The sequence below is a fragment of the Hyperolius riggenbachi genome, chromosome 1, assembly GCF_040937935.1.
Source record: "Hyperolius riggenbachi isolate aHypRig1 chromosome 1, aHypRig1.pri, whole genome shotgun sequence".
Lineage (NCBI taxonomy): Eukaryota > Metazoa > Chordata > Amphibia > Anura > Hyperoliidae > Hyperolius > Hyperolius riggenbachi.
In genome coordinates, this window is record NC_090646.1 from 58,845,854 (window position 1) to 58,865,325 (window position 19,472).

Sequence of the window (19,472 nt, forward strand, 5' to 3'; positions counted from 1 at the left end):
CATTTTTATAATTTTCATACAATTTAAAGCTACCATATATAACCCCAGATAAGCCAACCTTTTCATACTCAAATTTTGGGCTAAAAGTAGGCAATAGGGTTGGCTTTGTAAGTGGTCACATGACTGAGACAAGGGGGAAGAAAAATTTTACACATACCTGGGGCTTCCTCCAACCCCCTCTATGCAGATCGCTCCCTCGCTGCGGTCCAAAGCCTCCTAGATCCTCTGGTAGCAGTCCGTTCTCTGATGCCATACTGTGCATGTGCAGCCTGGCCACATGGGCCCTACCCGCCGTGCTCCCATCACTGGGAGCGTTCTGCTTCTGCACAGTACTACTGCACAGGCGCTGAATGCTCCCAGTCATGGAAACAAGACGGGGGAGCCCGCTACGCCTGCGCCGACTGGCAACGGAGAATGGAGCTGCTACCAGGGGATCTAGGAGGCCGTGGACCGCAACGAGGGAGCAATCTGCATAGAGGGGGCTGGAGGAAGCCCCAGGTATGTGTAAAAAAATGTTTCCTGCTCGTCTCAGTCATGTGACCGCTTTTAGGCCTTGTGCACATTGCGTTCGGCTCGTGTGTCTGTCCGCGTTGAGCTGTTTTTGAGGTGTCTTTTTTTTCCGATTCCCAGCGCTTGGGTGAACGATTCGTTTTTTGTGCTTAGCGGTTTTCTAAACGTTTTTTCTGAGCGGTTTTGTAATTCACTCCCTGTGAAAGTGAACTCTTTGACCCGGAAAATAATAAATACAATTTACTTATTCTTAAAAACGCGAATTCAATCTCTACACAAAGCGATTTTGTGAGCATTTAGCATTGCTCCTATACTTTCCAATTGCCTCAAAAATAGTACATGCACCGCTTTACTGAACGGACAGTACACTAACTGCGCAGATATGACCCTTCTCATAGACATTCATTGTCCACGTGGTCGGAGGGCATTTTTAAAAATCGCACGCGGGCGATAAAAAAAAGCCCAAAACGTCTGCAGTGTGAACAAGCCTTTCTTACAAACAATTCTTCCAATTCTATTCATTATGTTCGCCTGGGCCCCTCTGTGCTGTTTCTGCCACTCCCTGCTGCAATCCTGGCTTGTAATTGTCAGTTTTAGACAGTATTTACAAACAAAAGACATGGCTGTTACCAGCTTGTGATAGGCTGTGGAGAGGGTGTGTATAGCTTCTGCCAATAACAGCAAACTGCACATTCCTGCCTGAGCCCGACAGAGCTGATAGAAGAGAGATTAGATTATATAACAGAGATAACACAGCCACTGTGCAACTAGAAAAGGCTGCAGTAAGCCAGACCACATTTGAGCAGGTATAGGGATTTATAGGATAGAAGAAATAAGGCTGAAAATTTTGTTACAGAGTCTCTTTAAATACTGTTTACCCCCCAATGAAGTAATGAAGATCTGACAAAGGACTATCTTTTTCTTATTTTATCCAAAACTTAAAAAAGAAAAACATTGGCTAGACTTCCACCTTGAGCCAAACTTAGCCTGGATGCCTAGCTGCTAATGTTGTTACAGGAAATATGTCCCTATTGGGATTAAATACATTCAATGGAAGACAAACTGGTCACCTTGGAAGGACTTCCATCTCGTGTTCTGGTGCCAACTTTTCTTAGTCATTCTGGAAGGAAACGGCCAATGTTAGGCAGCTCAGCCGATCTCGACGTTCTTCTTTTCCACTTTTTTGAATGAGGAGATATTTACGACCTCGTCTTGTTCGCTCATAAAATCATTAAGTCTCAGGCCATTAAGGAGAATCATTTATTTGACTTAATATGCCGCTATTAATTATCAGAGCGAAGGGGAATGGTTGGACAAGTTTCTGAATATTTTACAGATATTCTATCCTTAGTTAATGCGCGCTCATGGCCAGACCTTCCTCCACAGACAGTTAAGTGATACATCGTCTTATGGGCTGAGGAGATAATGGATGATCTTGAGAACAAATAAATGGCTCCAATTAACCTTCACCATAAATGATACTCGTGTGTGTGCGTGTATGGAAGAACAAAGACGTAATACTGTAGGAACCAGGGATGCTCAACTTCGGAACCGGACGAAATCTGGATAGTTGTTATCCGGATTTTATCGGGTTAAATCAAATCACCTGTGTGGGGTAAGCGGGTGGAGAGTTTGGGTTAATCTTACCTATCTGACGTCTTCTTAGGGCTGTCCCTCGGCGCCTCCTACGTTGCAGTCCAAGCGCGGTCACGTGATTACAAACACTTCCTCCTTCCGGGTTGAAGGAGGAAGTGTTTGTAGTCACGTGACGCGCGTGGACCGCATCGTGGGAGGTGCCGAGGGACGGACCTAAGAAGACGTCAGATAGGTAAGATTAAACCCCACCCGCCCCGCACGGGTGATTTGATTTAACCTGATAAAATCCGGATAACAACTATCCATATTTCGTCCGGTTCCGAAGTTGAGCATCCCTGATAGGAACCAATATGTTTTCCAATGAGATTGTCCTAAATTATTCTGGAGAGCAATTTAAAACAAATGATCAACAATTGTTGTAGGCCTCGTTCACATTAGTTGCGGTGAGAATCATGTGTAAATGCATGGTCAAAAACACATGCGTTTTTGACCATGCATGCAACACTACGTTTTTGTAACGCAACTCAGCGCAGCGCATAGATGTGAACGAGGCACATTTAATTACATGGGAAAAGCAATACCTTGCAGAGGGCACAGGGAAATGGCCCTGATGTGAGCGAGGCCTTATAGTTCACTGACTGAATGGACAGGCTGGTAAGTATTGATTGACTATGCTTATGTTGTGCCATGTATCAAGAATCAAAGCCCAGGAAGTAGTGGCGTAGCAATAGGGAATGGAGAGGCTGTGACTGCACTGAGGCTCACTAGGTGCGCTCCTTCATCTATCTTATTCGCTTTTCACTGGTGCTATGCTCACCTCTATGGGCTTGATTCACAAAGCGGTGCTAACTGTTAGCACACCTGTGAAAACCCCCTTAGCACGTCTAAACAAGCTTTTCACACGTAAAACTTCCCGCGCGCACTGCACAGAGCGCAGGGCGCTCCGCGCGAAGTGCCAATTAAAGCCTATGGAATTTAGCAAGCGCATAGGACTTTGCGCGCGCAAAACTTTGCGCACAAAACTTTGTGCGCGATCTGATTGAGAAATCTGGTGCTAACCTACTTAGCACCCTGGCTAGCATGTCTAAAGACTTTAGATGTGCTAAGTAGGTTAGCACCTCTTAGTAAATCAAGGACTATATGTGCATTGCATAGTGGTAATCCTTAAGGCTAGGTCCACACTAGGCATGGTTGCAGGACGGACGCTGCAGTCTGGGATCAGGGGAAGATCAGGGGAAGTACCACCAGACCGCAAACTGATCCGTTTTCATAAAAAGTGCATCAGTTTTGCATCAGTTTTCCGTTCAGTTTTTTACCCCAAAAAACAGACAGAAAACGTCACTATCATTAGGAAGGTAGTGGGAGGATTTTTTGGGCCAATAATAAAGTTCAGGCTATCCATTTTTTCATCTGTTTTTGGTGCTATTTTGCCTGTGGAGATGGAGATGCGTTTTCTCATTGCTTTTCACTGTATCCGTGGTCCATAAAAATGCAGCAATTCCGGACCTTCCGTTCAGGTTTTGAAAATGGGCCTGTGACTGTAACAGCCCCAGGCTTATCTAAAAGACAAAAGGAGACCCGGAACCCAATGGTACAGAATCATGTAAGATTCAGATAAGCGAATTGCTAAGGATGTGTATACTCATAAAGGTGGGTTGCAAATCCTTGCAACCACCGTCGGAGCAGGCGGGAAATTAACCGTCCCTGTTGGGTTTTCCAGGTCTCAGACAGAAACTGGCCAGTGACACTCACAATGTTCTTTAGGACAACTAAAAAACTATCACCTCAGAAGAGGTATGACAAGACACTTTAGAGGTGATAGTTTTTTAGGCGCCTCCCCCCCTGTTTTAAGTGCCATTAGAAGAAATAATGACAAAAAAAACCACACTGAAACATGTTATGTTTTATGGCGTGCATGAAAAAAGGGCGCCCGGGAAAAAGGGCCCTGCTGGATAACGAAATGGCACCAGTGGATGCTGAAATCTTAACAACGATAAACATTGTTTTCAAACTTGGCTGACAATAAAAAATGTTTTAAAAACAGAGATAATAACAAAATAACAAAAAGATATTAACCACTTCCCAACTGAGGGGTTTTACCCCCTGACCACCAGAGCAATTTTCACCTTTCAGCGCTCCTTCCATTCATTCGTCTATAATTTTATCATTACTTATCGCAATGAAATGAACTATATCTTGTTTTTTTCGCCACCAATTAGGCTTTCTTTAGGTGGGACATTATGCCAAGAATAATTTTATTCTAAATGTGTTTTAATGGGAAAATAGTAAAAAAAATGTGGGAAAAAAATTATTTTTCAGTTTTCGGCCTTTATAGTTTTTAAATAATGCATGCTACTGTAATTAAAACTCATTAAATGTATATGCCTATTTATCCCGGTTATAAAACCGTTTAAATTATGTCCCTATCACAATGTTTGCCGCCAATATTTTAATTGGAAATAAAGGTGCATTTTTTTCAGTTTAGCGTCCATCCCTAATTACAAGCCCATAGTTTATAAAGTAACAGTGTTATACCCTCTTGACATAAATATTTAAAAAGTTCAGTCCCTAAGGTAACTATTTATGTATTTTTTTTTAATTGTAAATGTTTTATTTTTTTTTTAATTACAAAAAAAAAAATTTGGGGAGTGTGGGAGGTAAGGAGTTAATTTTTTGTGTATAAAAAGTTTATTGGTGTGTAAAAAATGGTTGGGGTGTAGTTTTACTATTTGGCCACAAGATGGCAACATTACCAATTTTTTGGGACTGAATTTTTTGGGAATTTGAGGCTGGGACTTTGTTATTTTTTCACAATGATCGCGCTGCTCAGCCGAGCGGCAGCAGATCATTGCGGGGCTGAGATCAACGAACGGGAATGGATTTTCCCGTTCGTTGATCTCTGGGCGAGCGGGCGGCGGCGTGTTTACTAGCGGCGGGCGGCGTGTTTACGAGCGGGAGCGCGGACAGCGTCGGGAACGCGGAAAGTACGTGTTTCTCCGTCCCTGGTTTTTAAAGGATGGAAAAAGGGGCGGAGAAATACGTACGCGCGGGGGTAAAGTGGTTAATGTTACAAATTGTTACGTAATAACATAGGTTAACCCAACCCTACTCTCACACAGAACCCTCCCCTGGTGGTGCCTAAAACTAACCACACCCCTGGTGGCGCCTAACCACCCCTCACCCCCCGTGGTGTCTAACCCTAGCCCCCTTGGTGGTGCCTAGCCCCCCCCCTTCCAGGGTGGTGCCTAACCTTAACCACACCCTCTGCAGAAACACCCTTTTACACATAGAAACGATAACATATTAGATAACGTAAAATCTGTACATACTAATATGACAAAAACAATAATGTTGCAAGCTTCTAAAACGATAACATACTTCAAAAACTGTAATGTTCTAATGTTGTTAACGATATTTTTCTGGGGTGCCCTTTTTTCTGCTTTTTTCGCCATGTTAACGATAATTGCATTAGAGTCTATGGCAGCACCCTTTTCGTCCACTAGCTGCTGGCGCTCTCTTTTCCTGCTACTGTTTTTATGTGTTTCTAAGAGCTTTCCCGTGAACAGGGGATGGTGTTACTTTAAACGCATCACTGTACATTTTATATCAGTTTACAATGAAAGTGGCTTCCTCTGCAGGCACCGCTGATGGTGTTTATTGATGGGAGTGAAGGATGTGGCATGACTCATTAGCACTTGGTAGAATAGATTCCGTCTGCGAGAAAAACACTGAAGTCCTGAAACGCGATAGTTATGTTTACTGTTGACACTTCTGAATCCATCACCAAAGGCTGTAAAATAATTGCTTCCCAGCTCGTTTAATAGAGATGGTATCAGAGGGTGAAGCTGGGGAAATGATGCACTTTTCAAATGTTGCAAAGGACTTATCTTCCCAGACCATTTTATATACAATATATTAGACATCAGGCCTGATAGAATAACGGGTAATAGAAGCACAGTTGCCGGCCTCTTGGGAGGCCTTCCCAGCTGCCCCCGCATCCTCTGCACACTGAGCACTCCTGCCGCCAGTCACTGGTACAGTCCACCATTGTGCGTATGTGTGAACAGCGAATCCACTGCCAGGGGTCACACAATGGGGGATACTCTACACTCGCTGCGCTTGTAACTATTGTGCAGGCACAGAACGCTCCTGGCTGCAGGAGTGTGATGGGGGAGTGCGTGCAGCCAGGCCAAGCATTTGCGACTAAACGCAACTCGGCCAGAGTACAAGCCGTTTAGCAGGGAACAGGAGCGGCCCTGGGAGACGGCGAGTTACCAAATGGCCTCAAGGGGGCTGGAGGAAGCCCCAGGTAAGTATAAAACCTGATAATTCCTTTGTCTCAGGTATACTTAAAGGACCACTATAACGAAAAACTAAAAAAAAAATTAAATACATGTAAACACATAAAAATAAGTATGTTTCTTCCAGCCTAACATGAGCCATAAATTACTTTTCTCCTAGGTTTCTGTCACTTACATTAGGTCGTATAAATCTGACAGAACCGAGAGGTTTTGGACTAGGCTATCTCCTCATGAGGGATTCTCTGGATTTTCTTTATTTTCAGATTGCACTTAGCAAAGGGCACTTGCTCCGTCCAACCGACAAAAAAGTGTGCAGCAAGCAGGAAGGGTGGCCGGCATCTTTGTATAAATCCTTTACAAGGAGTGTCTTCATAAACAATAAAGGCCATGCTGGGAATCCCCTATAGAGAGATGGGCTAGTCCAAAACCTGTCGGTTCTGTCAGATTTCTACTACCTACTATAAGTGACGGCAACATAGGAGAAAAGTAATTTATGGCTCATTTTACTCTGGAAGAAATGTAATTCTTATTTTAAAGTGTTACATATTTTTTAAATTGTACAATTTTCGTGGTAGTGGTCCTTTAAAAAGCATGGGAGCTGGCGGGCAACAGGGGGCTGGTGGAAGCCCCAGGTAAAAATACATACTTTTGCTTTCTTCTTCCCATGCAAGACCACCAATTTCTATGTAGCTAGCGGCGACTGCCATATTTATTATAAAGCGGTGATCACTCTGGACTGTTTATACATCCATTCTGCACCATTGTTATATCAGCCAAGCAGTTTCCTCCGCCCCTTCCTGTGCAGACAATGACCTGCCTGGTGGAAAGCTGTAATTGGGAATGGAAACCTCAGCTGTGGAATATGTGCTTGGACACAGCAATGCTTTGTGTATTCACACACCTAAATCAGAGGGCAGAGACAAATAAATACCTTGAGGGAGGAAGAAAAGGAAGCCAGCTCGTGTGGAGCCGCCAGCAGCAGCGATGGCCTGCGCTCTCCACATTCCACAGGAAAATAGGCACATGGAGCGAGTGGGCGGGAGGCACGCCGAAGACTTTTAACAAATGATTCACACTGGCAAAATTGTCATTTTCCATTTCATACTTCAATCCACCAATCTGCTGAACTAAGCTCAGGCATTGTTCAAAGACACACACTGAAAATACATGTTAATGGATTCTAAATTAGCTGCTGGCTGCCTGAGCTGTGCTGGAGACGTTCTGCAGGGAAAAATGTGTTCTGAATAATGTTTATCAAGATAACAGTATAGTCTATGTATTTATCTTGATGTATTTATATTATAGTTATGGCATTTACCTCAGGACTTTACAGAGTGCGCTGAACAATTACTGACCGCGCCTCAGAGCGGCTCACTAGCTACTCAGAGCGGCTCACTAGTCTATTATCCTTGCAGAGAACCTGAGGCGGTTCCTTTGGGAGAAATGGGACACACAGGGATGTTCTCTACCTCATGACATGCCTCTGTGTTCCCACACCGCCGCTCTCTGCCCCCCTCGTTACAGCCCTCGGAGATTAGCGACAATATTTGTTGCTATCTCAGAGGGTAAATAGAGGAGAGGGATTCCTTGCTCAAAACGCCCACTAGGTGCGTTCCTGCAGGCTTTCCAGAGCTGCCATAAGGCCATGCCCCTACCGCTCCCCCGCCTCCCTGCACGTTATGAGAGAGAATCAATCTCTCCCTTCTAGCGTCATGACCCAGGGAAGTGCAAAGTGGGCCAGTGCGGCCCGTAAGAGCGGCATGGATGTAGGCTACCTGATCCACACAGCCCCCCAGATCATGTAGCATATATTTTTTTTAATTATGAGCCCACCTCCTGCTCTCTTTAAAGCCGGTTTTACACCTACTTTTGCATTGCAGTGGGAATGCGATACACCTGCCGCATCCCACCGGGCAGGAAATATTGTTATAAGCCATTGTTGGGCCTTTTTCCACATTTTAGTTTGTTTGCCATCTCAGGTTGCTGAGGATAATGGTACCCAGGAGGCGGGCGCTGGCGACCTCAGAGCCCTCAGTGAGAACTAGAGAGAGTTGGGGGGGGGGGGGGGGGTTATTCCTGAGGTTGATAGTCAATTAAATCTGAAATTAGAAGCACCCTCTCTAAGTAGGTGATCCTAATCCTAGCTTGTTACCAGACATCTGTTCACAGAAGCAATCAATCAAATTCCATACTAGCCACCATGGCCAAGACCAAAGAGCTGTCCAAGGATGTCAGGGACTGGGCTACAAGACTGCCATCAAGCAACCAAGGATTGAGTTGGGTGGTTGGTTGGGAAGTTTGGGTTTGGCATTAAAGGGGCACTATAGCAAAAAATTGTAAACTTTTAAAGCAGAATGGTAGATAGAAAATAAACACATTGTTTCACTTTTCTGGGGCTTCCCCAAGCCCCCAGCAGCCGTCCTGTCCTGCGCCGCTTCTCGACAAGCCTCCATTCTCCTGCCACCAGCTACTTTCGGTTTCGCTGCCGGGCCACGCGTATCCTTTCTTCGCGTTCCCCGCAATTGTAGAGGGGAATGCGAAGAAAGGATGCGCTTGGCAGGGTTGTGCTGGCCTCGACTTACAAGTCGAGGTACGGGACGGAGCGGCGGCGGGGGAGTCTCAGCAAGGCTTTTATTCTTTATAAAGATATTCCCTAAAAAGGATTTAAACTATGATGCTGGCAAGCTTCCCTGCTTGCTACACAGTTTATTGGGGGCATTTGGACAGAGCAACTGCCATACACTAAGTGCTTTTGAAAATAAATAAATGCCTGAGAATCCCCCCATGAAGAGATGGACTAGTCCAAAACCTGTCACTTCTGTCAGATTTCTACTACTTACTGTAAGTGACAGCAACATAGGAGAAAAGTAATTTATGGCTCATTTTACACTGGGAAAAATGTACTTCTTATTTGTTTATGTTTGCACGTATTTTAAATTTTATAATGTTTCCACAGTGCCCCTTTAAGAAGAGATTAACAATGAGGGAAGGAGGAGAGGGGTTTGGGCTCAAGATGGGGTAAATGTTCAGGAGCTGATTAGTATTAGGCATTGGGGGGGTTACGTTTATGTAAAGGTTAGTGCAAAGGCAAAGAAAGGGATTACCATTAAAGTGGGGAGTAAGGGTCAAGAAGGGGTAAATGTTAAAGGGAATCTGAAGTGAAAATAAACTTATGCTATGATCATTTGTATGTGTAGTACGGCCAAGAAATACAACATTAGTGGCACGGATATAAGTCTCATAATCATATTGGTGCTGCGTAATATGTTGGCGCTTTATAAATACAATAAATAATAATAAATAATAATAATATTGTTTCCAGTATGGGAAGAGTTAAAGCGGATCCGAGATGAAAAACTAACTATAACAAGTAACTTGTCTATATATCTTATCTAAAGTTTAGATAGTTTACACAGAAAATATAGCTGCAAACAGCTTTAATAGAAAATGATTATTTCTTCCTGTGATACAATGACAGCAGCCATGATGTTTGTAAACATTACACAGAGGCCGGCTTATCTGTATCTTGATCACTAAGCCTGTGAAAAAAACCTAACCAAAGCCAGGCTGAATGCTCAGTCGGGGAATTTATCAGGTCTGATTAGAAGCAAGCTGAGCAGTGCAGAATGAAAAAGAGAGGAGGGTAGGTGTTTTCTCTAATGTTCCCACTGATATATATGGTGAAATACATGAGGGGGCTTTGTCTCTGGTTCCCTTTAAGGGAGAAGCCAGTTATCTTATCTGTATGTTTTTGGGATGTGGGAGGAAACCAGATTGCCCAGAGGAAACCCACACAAACACGGGGAGAACAAACGCCTTGCAGATAGTGCCCTGGCTAGGAACTCATCGCTGCAAGGTGAGAGCGCTAACCACTACACCACCGTTCTGCCCACTTCCATGTTGTGTGTTGTGTCTTCTCGTACCGAAAGGTATTCACGTGATTTTGGCCATTTTCAGTGTTTTTTACATACATGAAAGAAAGCAGTTTAATTTATTTTGAAGCACGCTTTGTGAAAGAAAGGCTTAATTGTGTTTTCTTCACACTTGCTTGATTTTTTTCCATTTCCGTGTGCCATTAAGGGATGTAAACAAGAGCATCGTCAGCGGTGATCTGTTAGAATATGTCGTGGTGAGCCATAAGCAGCTGAGGACGAGCCTGAAGGACCGAGACGAGACTCGCTCTGGCTAATGATCTCGCTCCATGCCCACACAAGGCAATTTTTAGCTGGAATTTAATGCTATGGGTGCTAATGGCCCTCATCATAAACACTGGAGAACAGGCTTGATCTCCGAAGATAAATGGCCTTATTTCTGGTCACGAGATTCCTCTGTCATTAGAAATATTTATATCACGGCAGCATTTATGAGAAGCGCTTAGTCAGGCTGGCCGTGAAATGGAACGTTTTATCGTTTTCCTTTGAAAAAAAAGGAGAAGTGTTTACATGAAATGCTTAACAGATGTGATGGCAGCCTCTTAACTGTAAGGAAGATAAGATATGGAAACTGTAATAAAAGCGTTAGAAGCAGCTCGCTGTGAAGTAGAGGATTGGCTAGCGCTAGTGGTTAAAGCTCGTCTGCTGACAGCGCTGGAGGTCATGCCTGCTCTTTAGAGATTGTAAGTGAAATGCTAATTATGCCAGTGTGCAAGCAATCAGTGCATTTGATTGGCCCAGTACTAAACCGCATATATTTTGCATCAGGGCCGCATACAATTTGCATATGGGCAGTGCAGAGGAGCCTTAAGCGGGGGATGCTCAAATGTAAAAAAGGGGCACTAGTTCAATTGTAAAATGTTTAAATTAGGCCCCCTTTACACTTATTGCATCGTCTTCGCCCCCCTGCCTCTCCGCCAGCCTCTTGTGATATTACACAAGGTGTGAGCCACAGAAGTGCTGGGACTGCATTGCAATATAGTCAGACATGTCACTGGCAGCCAGCCGCACACTCCCTTCTCCTCCTCTTGGTCTGCTTGTTGCTCCTTCTGGCAGCTATGTCTTTGCTGTTGAGTGACGACAGGTTGTTCAGTGACGCGGTTACCATGGAGACACCAAGCTTGTAGGAAGTTCCTCAATCTTGGTGGTGCCTGCGTCCCTGCACTCGGTGGCGAGTGAGTTACTGCAGCAACAGTAAGGAGGATGGGTGGGAAGTGGGCCCAATATGAAGCCAGTAAAAAAAAGGTGGGTGCTTGAGCACCCAGAGCCCCCCCCCCCCCCCCAACCCCCCCTGCACGTGCCTGATTTGCATTTCGATTGCACTTAAACCGGAATCATTAGCTTCCCACTGACTGATCACCAGAGCAGGATCATCCACATGGCAGACTAACAAGGTGCCTGGGGCCTAGTGAGTGTCAAAGGGCCCACCTGACACCTTCTATGACCCTTCTCCACCTTAGATTGCCAAAAGGAGCCGTGAAGGGAAGGGTAGCTAAGGGTAGTATAGAGCCTTACCACTTTTCCGACTGGCACGTCTTTCCAGAGCTGTCCACTGGCATAGCTATTCGTCCCAATAGCTCTTCTTAAACCAGAATGAAACCCAGCACTTCTTCTTTGGTCTAATACATTATTTACAGCATATTATATACTACCACCATTTTTTATTTACTAGAAAAGCATTCAAAGGGTTAAACACAGGACTTTGAAGCTCCCTGCCGGGAAAGCTGGAGGGTATGCTGGACGCATCCGAACTGGAGATTGTTATCTGTGTTTACTTAATTGTATCATGTGGGAAACGTAAATACTTCTACACTACTACTGACACTGCAGACTCTCCTGAACACAGACAGACAATCATAAAGAATTTCTGCTTGCATTAGAAGATGAATAAAGCAGTTATGAATAAAATGCAAAGGCAGCTCTCAGAGTAAATAAAGTGTTCTTTGGAAACTTCTAACGTAATTTCTAAATCCTACCAATATTATAAATGGGAAAGTTCGGATGTATGGTACTCAATCACGTAAAAATGGCTGAACGGATTTGAATGAAATTTGGCACACACATACAGTGGGTTGCAAAAGTATTCGGCCCCCTTGAAGTTTTCCACATTTTGTCACATTACTGCCACAAACATGCATCAATTGTTTTGGAATTCCACGTGAAAGACCAATACAAAGTGGTGTACATGTGAGAAGTGGATCGAAAATCATACATGATTCCAAACATTTTCTACAAATAAATAACTGCAAAGTGGGGTGTGCGTAATTATTCGCCCCCCTGAGTCAATACTTTGTAGAACCACCTTTTGCTGCAATTACAGCTGCCAGTCTTTTAGGGTATGTCTCTACCAGCTTTGCACATCTAGAGACTGAAATCCTTGCCCATTCTTCTTTGCAAAACAGCTCCAGCTCAGTCAGATTAGATGGACAGCGTTTGTGAACAGCAGTTTTCAGATCTTGCTACAGATTCTCGATTGGATTTAGATCTGGACTTTGACTGGGCCATTCTAACACATAGATATGTTTTGTTTTAAACCATTCCATTGTTGCCCTGGCTTTATGTTTAGGGTCATTGTCCTGCTGGAAGATGAACCTCCGCCCCAGTCTCAAGTCTTTTGCAGTCTCCAAGAGGTTTTCTTCCAAGTTTGCCCTGTATTTGGCTCCATCCATCTTCCCATCAACTCTGACCAGCTTCCCTGTCCCTGCTGAAGAGATGCACCCCCCCGAGCATGATGCTGCCACCTCCATATTTGACAGTGGGGATGGTGTGTTCAGAGTGATGTGCAGTGTTAGTTTTCTGCCACACATAGCGTTTTGCATTTTGGCCAAAAAGTTCCATTTTGGTCTCATCTGACCAGAGCACCTTCTTCCACATGGTTGCTGTGTCCCCCACATGGCTTGTAGCAAACTGCAAACTGGACTTCTTATGCTTTCTGTTAACATTGCCTTTCTTCTTGCCACTCTTCCATAAAGGCCAACTTTGTACAGTGCATGACTAATAGTTGTCCTATGGACAGAGTCTCCCACCTGAGCTGTAGATCTCTGCAGCTCGTCCAGAGTCACCATGGGCCTCTTGACTGCATGTCTTGATCAGCGCTCTCCTTGTTCGGCCTGTGAGTTTAGGTGGATGGCCTTGTCTTGGTAAGTTTACAGTTGTGCCATACTCCTTCCATTTCTGAATGATCGCTTGAACAGTGCTCCTTGGGATGTTCAAGGCTTTGGAAATCTTCTTGTAGCCTAAGCCTGCTTTAAATTTCTCAATAACTTGATCCCTGACCTGTCGCGGACCTGTCTTGTGTGTTCTTTGGACTTCACGGTGTTGTTGCTCCCAATATTCTCTTAGACAAACTCTGAGGCCATCACAGAGCAGCTGTATTTGTACTGACGTTAGATTACACGCAGGTGCACTCTATTTAGTCATTAGCACTCTTTAGGCAATGTCTTTAGGCAACTCACTGCACTCAGATCAAAGGGGGCCGAATAATTATGCACACACCACTTTGCAGTTATTTATTTGTAAAAAAAAATGTATGGAATCACGTATGATTTTCGTTCCACTTCTCATGTGTACACCACTTTGTGTTGGTCTTTCATGTGGAATTCCAATAAAATTGATTCATGTTTGTGGCAGTAATATGACAAAATGTGGAAAACTTCAAGGGGCCGAATACTTTTGCAACCCACTGTAGTACATTACCTGGAACAAAATATAGGATACTTTTTATTCCCATAACCAAAAAGTGGGCTAAGACAAATGCAAATTTCACTGGAATATGTAAACTGCAGCCATTCTTACACAGGTAATGGTAGGGTTCTCAAACTTTGCACAGTTGGTCACTGGGTGACTAGGATTATTATTTAGAAAAGTAGGTGGAGCCTATAAATGCCAATCAAAATGCACCTATTTATTTTCAAGGGGAATATTTACATTGCTGCCATTCTTGCACTGTTAATGGCACAAGCCTCAAACCTGGTACAGTTGGTCATTGGGTGACTGGTGTTCAAATTCAGAAAAGAAGGTGGAGCCACAAACAGGCAATCAGATTTCCTTCATTTCAATGCAAGTTATTAATGCCAAAGACCGCCGAGCTCACAAACTTGGTCATTGAGTAATTTATTAATTGTGTGTTAGGGTTTAAAAAAGTGGGCACAGCCAACACCAGTCAGATACATTGCCGGGCAATGCCGGGTCATCAGTGGGTGGAAACAAATACAAATTTCACTGGGAAAATGTAAACTGCAGCAATTCTTACACTGTTAATGGTAGGGTTCTAAAACTTTGCACAGTTGGTCACTGGGTGACTGGGATTAATATTCAGAAAAGTGGGTGGAGCGTACAAAAGACAATCAAAATCCACCTATTGATTTTCAAATGGAATATTTACATTGCTGCCATTCTTGCACTGTTAATGGCACAAGCCACAAACATGGTACAGTTGGTCATTGGGTGACTGGGGTTCAAATTTAGAAAGGGGGGTGGAGCCACAAACAGCCAATCAGATTTGTTTCACTCCAATGCGAAATTATTGATGCCAAAGACCACAAAGCTCAGAATCTTGGTAATTGAGTAACTGATTAATTGTGTATTACGGTTAGGAAAATTGGGCACAGCAAACAGCCAAATTCATACATGGGCAATGCCATGTCATCAGTGGGTGGAGACAAATACAAATTTCACTGGGAAAATGTAAACTGCAGCAATTCTTACACTATTAATGGTAGGGATCTTAAACAGCCAATCAGATTTGTTTCATTTCAATGCAAATTACTGATGCCAAAGACCTCAAAGCTCACAAACTTGGTCATTGAGTAATTGTGTGCTAGGGTTAGAAAAAGTGAGGGCTGCCAACACCAGCCAAATACATAACCGGGCAACTCCGGGTCATCAGTGGGCGGAAACAAATAAAAATTTCACTGAGAAAATGTAAACTGCAGCCATTCTTACACTGTTAATGGTAGGGTTCTCAAACTTTGCACAGTTGGTCACTGAGTGACTGGGATTAATATTCAGAAAAGTGGGTGGAGCCTACAAAAGCCAATCAAAGTTCACCTATTGATTTTCAAGGAGGATATTTAATTGTGGCCATTCTTGCACTGTTAATGGCACAAGCCTCAAATCTGGTACAGTGGGTTATTGGGTGACTGGGGTTCAAATTCAGAAAAGGGGGTGAAGCCACAAACAGCCAATCAGATTTGTTTCATTTCAATGCTAGTTATTGATGCCAAAGACCGCAAAGTTCACAAACTAGGTCATTGAGTAATTGAATAATTGTGTGTTAGGGCCCTTTTACACTTAATCAGTTGATCTCAGTTAAAACGGAAAGAAAACTGATTTTCAAAGTAATGCCCATGTTTTCCTATGGCACCTTTCACACTTAACGCGTTTTAACTGAAATCTTCTTGCCAATGCACTGCTATGGAAAAAACGCACACTAACGCATACCAACTGATTAAGTGTAAACGGGGCCTTAGGGTTAGAGAAAGAAGGTGGAGCTAAAACCAGCCAAATGCATACCCGGGCAACGCTGGGCTATCAGCTAGTGAATAATAATACTAAGGCCCCTTTTACACTTAATCAGTTGGTATGCGTTAGTGTGCGTTAGTATGCGTTAGTGAGCGTTGGTATGCGTTTTTTCCATAGTAGTTGTAAGGGATGACGGAGCCACCGCCGGCACACACGTGGCGGCGGACTCCGCATCCCAGGGGGATTCCGCTCTGCTGCCGGCGGGGGCAATGGGGCAGGCGGCGGAGTCCGTAAGTCCGACGGACTCCGCCGCACGCTTGCTTCCCAGAGGGTTCCCCGCCCTCTCACCGGCTCAGTGTCTCCGGGTAATGCGTGCGAGGAGACAGGAACTTTATCGTTCCCGAAGGAAAGTCAGCTGACCAGGCTGGTCAGCTAACTCCAGCAGTGCTGGGGATTGGCTGGGCGGCTGGGGGACGCTGCTAGAGCGTTCCTCAGCATAAAAGGAGCTGTCTGTCAGTTGCTCCTTGTCTGCTGTCGTGAATACACTGTTGTGTTAGCGCTCAGACCTTAGCTCAGTGCCCTGGTGTTGATACTAAGGATTTCACACCTTAGTTAGGATTGTATTGTGATATTGTATCTGTGTTTTGACTTCGGCTATCCTTGACTACTCTCTCGCTCTACATTATTGTACCTTTGCCTATCTGATTCTTGTTGCCGACCTCTGCCTGATTTCCGATTACTCTTCTGTCTTCCGTTCCTGTACTGCTGCCGTCATCTCTGTTGCTGAACCCTTGCCTGTCTGACCTTTCTCCCTTCAGTGGATATCTCTGAGGCTTGCCTCTCCGAGACGCCTGCCCCAAGCAGACGATTGCTGCTAGGGGTCGGGATTCCTCACATTGCCTGGATAGAGGATCTCACTCACGGGGTTCCCATTCAGAGGTAACCACACCTCTGAGGAATTGCCGTGTGGTGGATATTTCCACACTTCCGTGATATTACTGTCTTTATTGTGTTCTTTTGCTGGTGTCCAGAGGTTAGCAATATATCGGATTATCGGTGATACTGCAGATCATCAATAATCGGGTATATATCTGCATTCTTGGTGATACTGCAGATCGCCAATAATCAGATTATCTCTGCGTGCTGACACCGATCGTTACAGTAGTGCATTGGGAAGAAGATTTCAGTTAAAACGCATTAAGTGTGAAAGGTGCCATAGGAACACATGGGACTTACCGTATTTTTCGGACTATAAGACGCTCCGGACTATAAGACGCACCTAGGTTTTGAGGACAAAAACCAAGGGAAAAAAATATATAGTAAACCTGGTGCGTCCATGGTTCAGGGCATCTTATGGTCCTTCTCCCCCTATGTCCCCCTTGTACCACTTGTGTCCCCCTGTGTCCAGTGACCCCTGTCCCCATGTCCAGTGCCCTCCCTAGTGTCCAGTGTCCCCTCTGTGTTCAGTGTCCCCTGCCACCATGTCTATTGCCTCGCTGTGTCCAGTGTCCCATGGTCCAGTGCCCCTCTGTGTCCAGCATCCCTGTGTCCACTGTCCCCTGGTCCAGTGCCCCTCTGTGTCCAGTGTGCCCTGCCACCATGTCTATTGCCTCACTGTGTCCAGTATCCCATTGTCCAGTGCCCCTCTGTGTCCAGAATCCCTGTGTCCAGTGTCCCCTGGTCCAGTGCCCCTCTGTGTCCAGCATCCCTGTGTCCAGGGTCCCCTGGTCCAGTGCCCCTCTGTGTCCAGCATCCCTGTGTCCAGTGTCCCCTGGTCCAGTGCCCCTCTGTGTCCAGCATCCCTGTGTCCAGTGTCCCCTGGTCCAGTGCCCCTCTGTGTCCAGCATCCCTGTGTCCAGTGTCCCCTGGTCCAGTGCCCCTCTGTGTCCAGTGTCCCCTGCCACCATGTCTATCGCCTCGCTATGTCCAGTATCCCATTGTCCAGTGCCCCTCTGTGTCCAGCATCCCTGTGTCCACTGTCCCCTGGTCCAGTGCCCCTCTGTGTCCAGCATCCCTGTGTCCCCTAGTCCAGTGCCCCTCTGTGTCCAGCATCCCTGTGTCCCCTGGTCCTGTGCCCCTCTGTGTCCAGTGTCCCTAAGTCCATTGCCCACCTGTGTCCAGTGTCCCCCTGTGTCAAGAGCCCCATTGTGTCCAGTGTCCTGCTATATCCAGTGTCCTCCTCCTCCTCTTTCTGTGTCCTCCGATGTTCCCATTCCTCTGGCCTGTCTCTGTCCCAGAGGAAGTAGCCTGTCCACGTGCACATCCCCAGTGATGTGCGCTGTGTAAGTGGGCCAGGCAGGGCTGTGACAGTGTTACAGTAGCCGGAGCCGGCGAGATATGTTTGAGGCAGTACAGTTGACACCCCGCCTGGACCCACCGCAATGCCACTTACCACGTGTCCGCTGGCTGCCGATTCTTCATTTCCGAGGCAGGACGGGGCAGAAAAGGGGGTACTTTGATCTGAATCGGCAGCCAGTGGACATGTGGTAAGTGGCATTGCAGTGGGACCAGGCGGGGTGTCAGCTGTACTGCCTCAAACAGATCTCACCAGCCGTGCTTTGTATGTATCAGCAGTGTGGCGGGTAGCCTTTTCGGACAAACGGGAGGGTCGGGGCACAACATTACACGGACACTCACTTCACTTCCTTTTCCTGTCAAAGGGCAAGCAGGAGGGTCGGGCCATTAGCATGTAGTGGGCTGCAGACGGAGGAAAGTTGGAGCGCACAAAATTGGCACATTCGGACTATAAGATGCAGGGACTTTTTCTCTTCACTTTTGGGGGAGAAAAAGTGCGTCTTATAGTCCGAAAAATACGGTACTTTGAAAATCAGTTTTCTTTCCGTTTTAACTGAGATCAACTGATTAATTGTAAAAGGGGCCTTTTGCACAAAAGCAAATATGATAACCGTATGGCATATAAAAAGTAGGAAAACATGTTTTTATTGAATATTATGTCAGGGTTTTATACCGCTCATGTCTTGTAGAAGCTCCAAGGACAAGCGCATCTGTACGGTGCATACAAGAATCAGACTTGCACATGCGCATTAGGGATCCGCTCGTCCTTGGAACTACTTTGGAATGCCAATAGTTCTGAAGACACCGGATGTGGAGGTATAATACCTGAAGTAAGTTTTCCCAATTCAGGTTTGCTTTAAATGATACTCGAACTGAAATGTGACATAATGAGATAGACATGTGTATGTACAGTGCCCGGCACACAAGTAACTATGCTGTGCTCCTTTTGTTTTTGTTTCTCTGTCTGAAAGAGTTAAATATCAGGTATGTAAGTGGATGACTCAGTTCTGACTCAGACTGGAAGTGACTACAGTGTGACCCTCACTGATAAGAAATTCCCATTTGTATCTCTTTCTTGCTCTCAGAAGCCATTTTCTGCTAGGAAAGTGTTTTATAGTTGGAATGTCTTATCAGTGAGGGTCACACTGTAGTCACTTCCTGTCTGAGTCAGAACTGAGTCAGCCACTTACATACCTGATATTTAACTCTTTCAGGCAGAGAAAGAAAAAAAGGAACACAGTGTAGTTATCTGTGTGCTAGACACTGTACATACACATGTCTATCTCATTATGTCACATTTCAGCTTGGGTATCCTCTAACATTTATTTGACTGATGGGCAAGCTTTGTAAATAAAAGAAAAAAAAGTATATGTTC